The sequence below is a fragment of the Cebus imitator genome, unplaced genomic scaffold, assembly GCF_001604975.1.
Source record: "Cebus imitator isolate Cc_AM_T3 unplaced genomic scaffold, Cebus_imitator-1.0 Scaffold84, whole genome shotgun sequence".
Classification (NCBI taxonomy): Eukaryota; Metazoa; Chordata; class Mammalia; order Primates; family Cebidae; genus Cebus; species Cebus imitator.
Genome location: NW_016107399.1, coordinates 2,801,923 through 2,810,030, shown reverse-complemented (window position 1 = coordinate 2,810,030; position 8,108 = coordinate 2,801,923).

The window sequence follows — 8,108 nt, the reverse complement described above, 5'->3', positions numbered from 1 at the left end:
CTGACATAGGCCAAGGTTCTGAAGGGCTGTCTCCACCTATTAAAACTCCCATTATAGGGTTTCCAGAATGCTGGCTTTGTGCGCGCTCTCGCTCTCTCTTCTCTCTCTCTCTCTCTCCCACCCCCCGCCCCCACTTTCTTGATTCTCAAGACATGACCCAAGACCCTAAGTCATAGGCATTTGTAGGGTCCCCACTCCAAAACTATCCAACCCTCCAATAATCACTCAGTCCCAGGACAGACTCAAGGCACCTCAGCTCCCTGTTGCCTTGGGTGAATTCCCAGCACATCGAGGTCACCTTCTGGGAAAATACGGTCACTTCTCAGTCAAGACATCTATATCCAGTGCCTTTGAATCTTTCATTCATTCTCACTGTCCATTTTTTATCCATGGAACTTTTTCTTTTTATAAGATTTATTTTTTATGTATTTTTAATAAAGAAAGGCATGAGGTTGTCCTCTCCTCCTCCCCTACTCTCCTACCCTGTGCAGACTACACTGACTCCAGACAGCCTTTGGGCTTTGCCTGTAAACCGGCTCTGGCAGCAGCCTGGGCCAACAGACTCCCTAGGTAGCTGCAGAGCCACTCCTCCCTCTATACCCTCATTCATTTGGGACTCTCTTTAATAGCTCTTTCTTGAGGTTTCTGCCTTTGTTTCACACAAAAGCCTCTCAGGGCAGGCAGAAGCCTCTGTTTAGATGGGGCCTGTGCCTCTGGGGCATTGCTCTGCCAAAAGACTACAGGCAATTATTATTATTTACAGCTTTTTAATATCTGCTTTCTAGTCCTAGCCTCTCAAGAAGTAATAAAATGGGAGACACACTTGCAGCTGCTCTAAAAACTCACGTGGCTTTAAACAAAGGCTTCTGGTGACTTGGTTCCCACCTTCTCGGTGGGCCCGGGTTGGGAGTTCCCACATCCCTGAAATTATGCTTTCTGTTCCAAAGGGATCTGAGGCCACTCCTTTGAATTGCCTGAAACAGGTGGTGTATTTATGTGTGAGCAAGCCAGTAAACCAGCAAGGGCAAGCCCAGGGACCTTCCAGCTGGGAGGGCCCCAGTGCCTTGAATAAATCCAGGAGCCTGCTAGCACTCAGGGCAAGGAATCCATCAATAAACCATCAAAGGCTGGTGCCATTAGAGGAGGCAAAGTGGGATATTTTATTCATGACTGTATTTTGAAGGGGCTTACTCATGACTCACAAATTATTCATGAGCTTCTTCTATTTTTAAATGTAAATTACAAGGGTGTTTAAAAGGGCGGAAGTCCTACACCCTCTCTTTGGTACCACTCTGCTATTTTGGGGAAAGACTGCCTCATTTCAGGTAGTCCTGCCCCATGGTACACAGTCCCCATTGTTTTGACTAAGAGCCTCTCCCAAGCAAGTGGAAGGCAGGTTGAGATCTGCTCCCAGCCCCGCCTTTCTGCTGCTCATTGTACTCACAGCTCTGGGCCAATCAGTACCAGAGACCATCATGTGACAGGCTTCATAGTGACTCCTGCAGCACTGATGAAAAAGACCATCTGTAGACCTGCTTCTGAATCTCCCAGGGCAAATCTGTTCAAGGTGCAGATTCCTGGGCTTTCATCTGACTTTCCAAACTAGAATTTCTGGGGTGGGGTCCAAGGATCTTCCTTATAAATACGTTCCCTGAATAAGTATTATACACAGTGCAGTTTCAGGAGCACTGAGCTAGTCCCACGGTTTTCAGACTTTAATGTGTTTGTGTTTCAGCATTACCTAGACAATTTGTTGAAACACAGATTGCTGGGCCCCACCTGTAGACTTTCTGATCCACAAGGCCTAGGGTGGGGTCTGAGAATTTGCATTTCCAACAAGTTCCCAGTCAGTATTGATGGCTGCTGGTCTGGAGACCACAGTTTGAAAATAATCACTCAGAGTCCCAGTTTATCATCCTCCTGAAGACTCTAAAGACCCAGGTCTGACAAAGGACACACATCTGGGAAAGGGATGAGTTTGATGAGAGTGCAGGTCTCCCAGCCCCCAGGCCTAGAGGCCTCTATTCACCACTGCCTCTCATCACATCCAGGAAGCCTTTCTCACTTTCGAGCTTGCTCCCAGGGCCCTCTGGCCTGCCAGAATATGGCCAGAGCAGTGACATCCATTGAATATCATCAAAACTTGAAGAAAAATTTGCAAAGTCCTTCTCTTCAATCCCTCATCCCAGAATCTTGTGCATATGTTACAGAGGCACCTGCTTTAGAGGGTCCTGCCTGCATTTCTTCATCCAACATACATTGATTAAGCACTAACTGTATATCGACCAGGAATGCAAACATACAGAGTTCCTGCCCTCAAAGACCTGACAGCATAGGGGAACAAGCACAGCAGATCATCTGAACATGTTGCAGCTCTGGGCAATGATGGTGTCTATGGGAACCCTAGGAGGGCCACACAAACCAGCCTGGGTTGAGGGCAAAGGATCCCTGAGGAGAGCAGCACTGGAGCTGAGTGTTGAAGGCTATAAGGAGTCAGCTGTTGAAAGGAGTGAGGGGCTAAGCAAGGGAACAAAGTTGAGAAGTAGCACTGGTGGGGGCCGGGCCCAGGAGCAGGGGTGGGGCACGGGGGCTGTGCTGCAGGCCCTCAGTCCATGGTGGCAGCATTGCTGAAATGTCAGAGCAACCCATCCAGTCCCTATGGAGGGCATGGTGGGAAGTAAGCAGGTGGGATTTGGAAACAAGGTACTTCCTCAGTTTTCGTGAGCTGGGCTAGAAAGGAGAAGAACGTGGAACCACAAGCCTATGACATGCCATGACCTTGACCTTGAGCATCAGCTTTTGGAAGAGCATTGCTTCAGTAGGAAGGGAGTCAGGATTTAGGTGGGAGACAGGAAGTTAGCAAGGTTTTCTAGAGAGACCCTGGAGCTGGCCTTGAAGAAGCCAGATCCATTGACCGGCCTTCAGGAGAGCCCTCAAACTCGTGTGTGCAAAGGGCTTCTTCTGCCCCTGCCTCCCTGAGTCCAGATTAAACCCATTCTTCAGGCCCAGCTTAAACATGTCCTATTGCAAGAAGATTCTCCTGCTCCCCTATTTAGAAGTAAATTTTCCCTCCTATCTATGAACTCCTATAGCATTTTATCTGTGGCTCCCTTATATTATACATAATTTTCTTATGTGCTTGTCATTTCCTCAACCAGACCAAGGTTCCTAAGGACAGAAGCTGTGTATCACTCATTTTAATATCAGGCACATAGCATCTGGCATAATGCCTTGCACATAGTAGGGGGACAAAAGATGTTGAATAGATGAAGGAATTAATTAGTAAGTAATTGAATTAAATTATTTCCCATCATGGCCTCATTCCCAAGAAGCAGACTAACCACCATATGGTAGGAATGAATATCCCAGAAGAGCTTACCCTTGATTATTGGGTGTTATTCATAGACAACCAGCCTTAGGAAGGGCTGGGGCCCTTATCAAACTTCCCACAGGCCAAAACCCTGAATGAGTGATGCAGAGCTCTTCAGCCAGAGCCGCTAATACCTAACCAATAGACAAGGGCCTGCAGAGTCCCAGATCCATCAGCAGCTGACAGATCACTCCATACATGCCCTGCAGATAATTAGCTTGTGTGCACTGGGGACTGCAGGCATTCTGGGAAAATAATTACAACAGGTTAAAAGCCCCATCAAAGCAAAATCAAAATGAAATCATATGGACTGCTGAGGTCAAGCAAGGGATGGTCAGGTCTTTGAAATCCCATAAAAGTAATTAGAAAAAGGGAGGTTGGGGGGAGAAGGGGAAAGGATAAGAGAGGAGGAACAAAAATCAAATTCCTGCCCTTACTAGACTGTGGAATTCTGGGCAAGTGCAGACCAGCCTGCCAGATAGCCCATCTCTGTCTCTTCCCACAGTCAGGGGCAGTGGGTGTACAGGTGTTACTCCTGCACATGGCCCCTCTTCCTTCGCTACATACACAAACACACACTCCAATCCCTCATCTCCTCAGAGCTGACCTGGAGGGATTATTTCAAGGGAAAAGCACTGCTGTAGAATTGCTGGGAAGGGAGGACCACTCTAAATATTAATCCACAAAATCAAGCAATTCTCTGTTACGCATCGATGGCGAGCCCAGGATTGGGCCGGGCTCAGAAGGAGTGGGTAAAAACTCTAAGACTCATCCCAGCCATCAGTGACTTATCCCTCACTTGGGGAAGAAACTAAGGCACAGGAAACAGGTGCAGAAACCACATGGCAAGCTGTGAGTCACTGTTAAGCCATAGCATGCCAAGCAGGTGGGTGCACTGGAGCACCCATCCCCCCCAGTGCCCACAATAAGGGGGTGCAGTGTGTGCTGAGGATTTAGAAACAATAGAATGACTCAAGGAAGGTCCGCTCTTTCTAATCACCAGTTTACAACTGTTAACATCTGTGATAAAATATTCCTCCTCATGGGAACACAGGCCCTGCGGCACCCTCTCCTCATATACCTCTGCTGTTAAGATTAAGATTCCCCAAAAAAGAGGAAGTTAGCATAGATTAGAGTAGTTGGGAAGGCTTCTCAGATGAGGAGGACCAGAGGTTAAGCCTTGACACGTGGGAAGGATTTGACTTGCGAGGGGTAAGTGTAAGGATTCCAGTCAAGATTGCACTTCTGTGCCGGCTGTGTTGAGGAGGACTTCCCAAGCCAAGGACTCCCGATGGTCACGAGTCAGGGGAGGAGGAGCCTCCTGAGTGGCACTCTGGAACTCCTCGAGGGGCTCTAACACAGAAGGAAGAAGTTCGTCTCTTCCAAGCAGGCCCTGGGCTGTGCCTCAGGCACACAGGGAAAACAGGCAAGATACTTGGAAGAGAAGCAGGATGTAGTAGGGAGCTTTGGTTGGGTCCCAAGGCACTGAAATGAAATGAGAAAGCACTCTTAAGAAACAGAAAGTGGAACAGACAGCAGGGTGTATTTCCTGGAATCCACAGAGCAAGTGGCAAAACTGAGAAGCCTCTGTCCTGGGGACAGTCTCTCCAGGCTCAGAAGCTGTGTCACATCTCAGCAGGAGGACCTGAGAGGCAGCTTCGAGTCACTGGAGGGCTGTCAGGAGGAAAAGAAATGAGTCTCGCTGTGAAGCTTCAGAGGCGGAATTAGGCTCTGTGGGTAGAAATTATACGGAAGCAGATTTCAATACATTAGCCTGATGTTTTCTCGCCATTAGAGATGTCCCACAGTAGGGTACACCATTTGAGAGGTGGTGAGTGCCCAGGCACTGGGCATACTCCAACAGTAGCTGGGCAAGACTACTAATTGGAGGATTGGAGCATGTGATTGGAGCACGTTGTAAGGAACATTCTGGCCAGGAGCATGGGTCTCGGGAGTCACCTCCTAATGCATAATGCTAGTAATAGCTATTCATTTGGAGGAGGGTGTTGCATGACTCAGTCTCCAGGCTTAGCCTTCCCTTTTGCATAAAGAGTTTTGGGGGTCCTGAGATTTTTTATTTTCCTTTACAGAGGATTGAAGGATGCTATAGAGGACATTCTAGCAGCAAGCATGGATCTCAGGAGATTTCTCTTTAAGTCTGAAATTCTGTAATTCCCAGCCCCAAGCTTGACCAAGCTCTTGCATTTATGCTACTCTGTCTAGATTCACCCAAGCCAATCCTGGAAATATAAATGACAATCTTCAGGGACATATCCTCTCCATTGGCCCACCATAGAGCCTAGCCACCCATCACTAGAGGAAGGCCAGAGAGCCATGTGCTTTCCTATTTATTAATAGTCAAGGTGGACTACCTGAGGTCAGGAGTTCAAGACCAGCTGGGCCAATATGGTGAAACATCATCTTTACTAAAAATACAAAAATTGGCCAGTAATCCCAGCTACTCAGGAGGCTGAAGCAGGAGAATCACTTGAATCCGGGAGGCAGAGGTTGCAGTGAGCCAAGATGGAGCCATTGCACTTCAGCCTGGGTGAGACTTCATCTCAAAAAACAACAACAACAACAACAAAAAAAAACAAAAACACCAGGGTTAGTAGTCAAAAGAACACAGCCACACAGCCGTGGAACCTAGGTTCTGCTCTTCGGCCTGTCATTAACCAGATCTGGAACCATGGACAGATCCCTTCTCTGGCCCTTGCTTGCTTTATTTATCAAAAAAAAAAATGGTTCTGAGTAGTCCTCACACTCTTGTCAGGTCAAATTAATTATCTTATTCTCATCATGCTTTATTGAGAAAATAAAAGCCATCAGATAAGAATTGCCTCACCTTCCCACCTGCCTGCCTCTAAAGCTGCACACCCTGCCTTCGCCTTTGTTTAGTTGGAAAAGTACCTCCACTCCTCTCTGAAGTCAGCTTCTCCACTTGTGCTCCAGACCCTGCACACTCTAGAGTACTTTAATCCTGAAATTATCCTCACTTTCCTCCCTACCGGGTCATTCCATCACACACATGCCAAAATAGCCACAAAATACATTGTGTGGACCTTATTGATGTTCTGGTTTTTTAAAATATACCTCATAAAACCACTTATAAGGCAGTCAGGGAAAAGTAAACTCTGACTAAATATTCGATAGTATAAAGAATTGTTTTAAAAAGTTTAGGTGCGGTAACACTCTTATGTAATTATGTCTTTTTGAAAGTGCTTTCTTTTAAAATAATCCAAAGTACAGGAGGAGTAGTAGGGTCATGGATGAAATAATTTTTCGTATATATTGATAATTGTTGGCATTACGGGATGGGTACACAGGAGTTCATTACACTATTTTCTGTACTTTTGTATATGTTTGAAATTTTCCAGAATAAAAGTCATAAATAATAAATAAGGGACCAGATTCTCAGCAGATTTTATACCACATCTTGGTAGGACCCTCCCAGGGTTCCCGATATTTAATACGGAGGAGAATTAGGTTGGCTCTATAGATAGGAGGTCCTGTCTCCCCAAAAGACCTGCCCAGCAGGCAGAGAAATGGGTGGTATGCCCCAGGCTCCTGCCTTGCAGCCCTGAGATTTCAGGATCCCGAGATCCCAGCAGAGGAAGCAGTCAGGTCTTACAGAGAGAGATGCTCAAGCTAGGAGGCCTCCATCAGCCTGCCCAGCTCTCAGCCCACCAGAGGGCCAGGATAACTCCTGTTTATCCAGTGCTTTACCGCTTTCTTACAAAACCTCATACATGCAGAATCTCATTTCATCTTCACCATTACTTTGGGGTTTTTCTCATGCTTCTCCATTTTGTTAATGAGGAAATGGAAGCTGAGAATAAAAAAGTGACTTACCCAAGGTTATTCAGCTGCTAAAAGGCATAGCTTGGTCTTGAACCCAAGTCTTTCTCTATGAAAGTTGTATTCTTTCCTTGTCTCCATACTAATGATAAACTCCTTGAGGGTAAAGACTACATTTTTGTTTTCATCTTTAAATCCCAAATGCAATAATCATTCTGAGAACATAGTAAGAGCTCAGTAAAAGTCGGCTGGATGAATGGATGGGTGTGAGCTGTGCCCCCATGTTCAGTGTAGATACTTCTTCTCTTAAGCAAGTGTTTATCACATTCTGTGTTGCAGGCATAATGTGCATAGCTGCTGGCTCCCCTAGAAGATGGCAAACTCCCTGGTGGCCAGGAGGTCCTTCCATGCCTCTGTGGCCTCCAGCAGACCTGGGTAAAATGGTTGGGAAAGAGGGACAGATTCCTTGGGTATGGCAGTGGTATGAGTCTCTGTAAGAAGACACTTAGCACACTTGTTATTTTTTTCTCTCAATGAAATATTTTTGTTTTACTGTTATAGAATAAAATAGAACCATGATGTTTTATTCACATGCTGATTTCTTAAGCTGTTGGGATAGATTACATATCACTTCTCTGACTTCTATTAGATATTCCCTCCCTGTCATTGAAAAGGGGTCTGTTGGGGGGTGGGGGGCCAGGGGAGCAATAGTAGGGGATGGGGAGGTTAGGGAGAGATAACATTAGGAGAAATACCTAACGTAGGTGAAGGGGAGATGGAGGCAGCAAACCACCATGGTATGTGTATACCTTTGTAACAATCCTGCAAGATCTGCACATGTACCCCAGAACAGAGAGGAAGGAAGGAAGGGAGGGAGGGAGGGAGGGAAAGGAAGGAAGGAAGGAGGAAAGGAAGGAAGGAAGGAAGGAGGGAGGGGGGA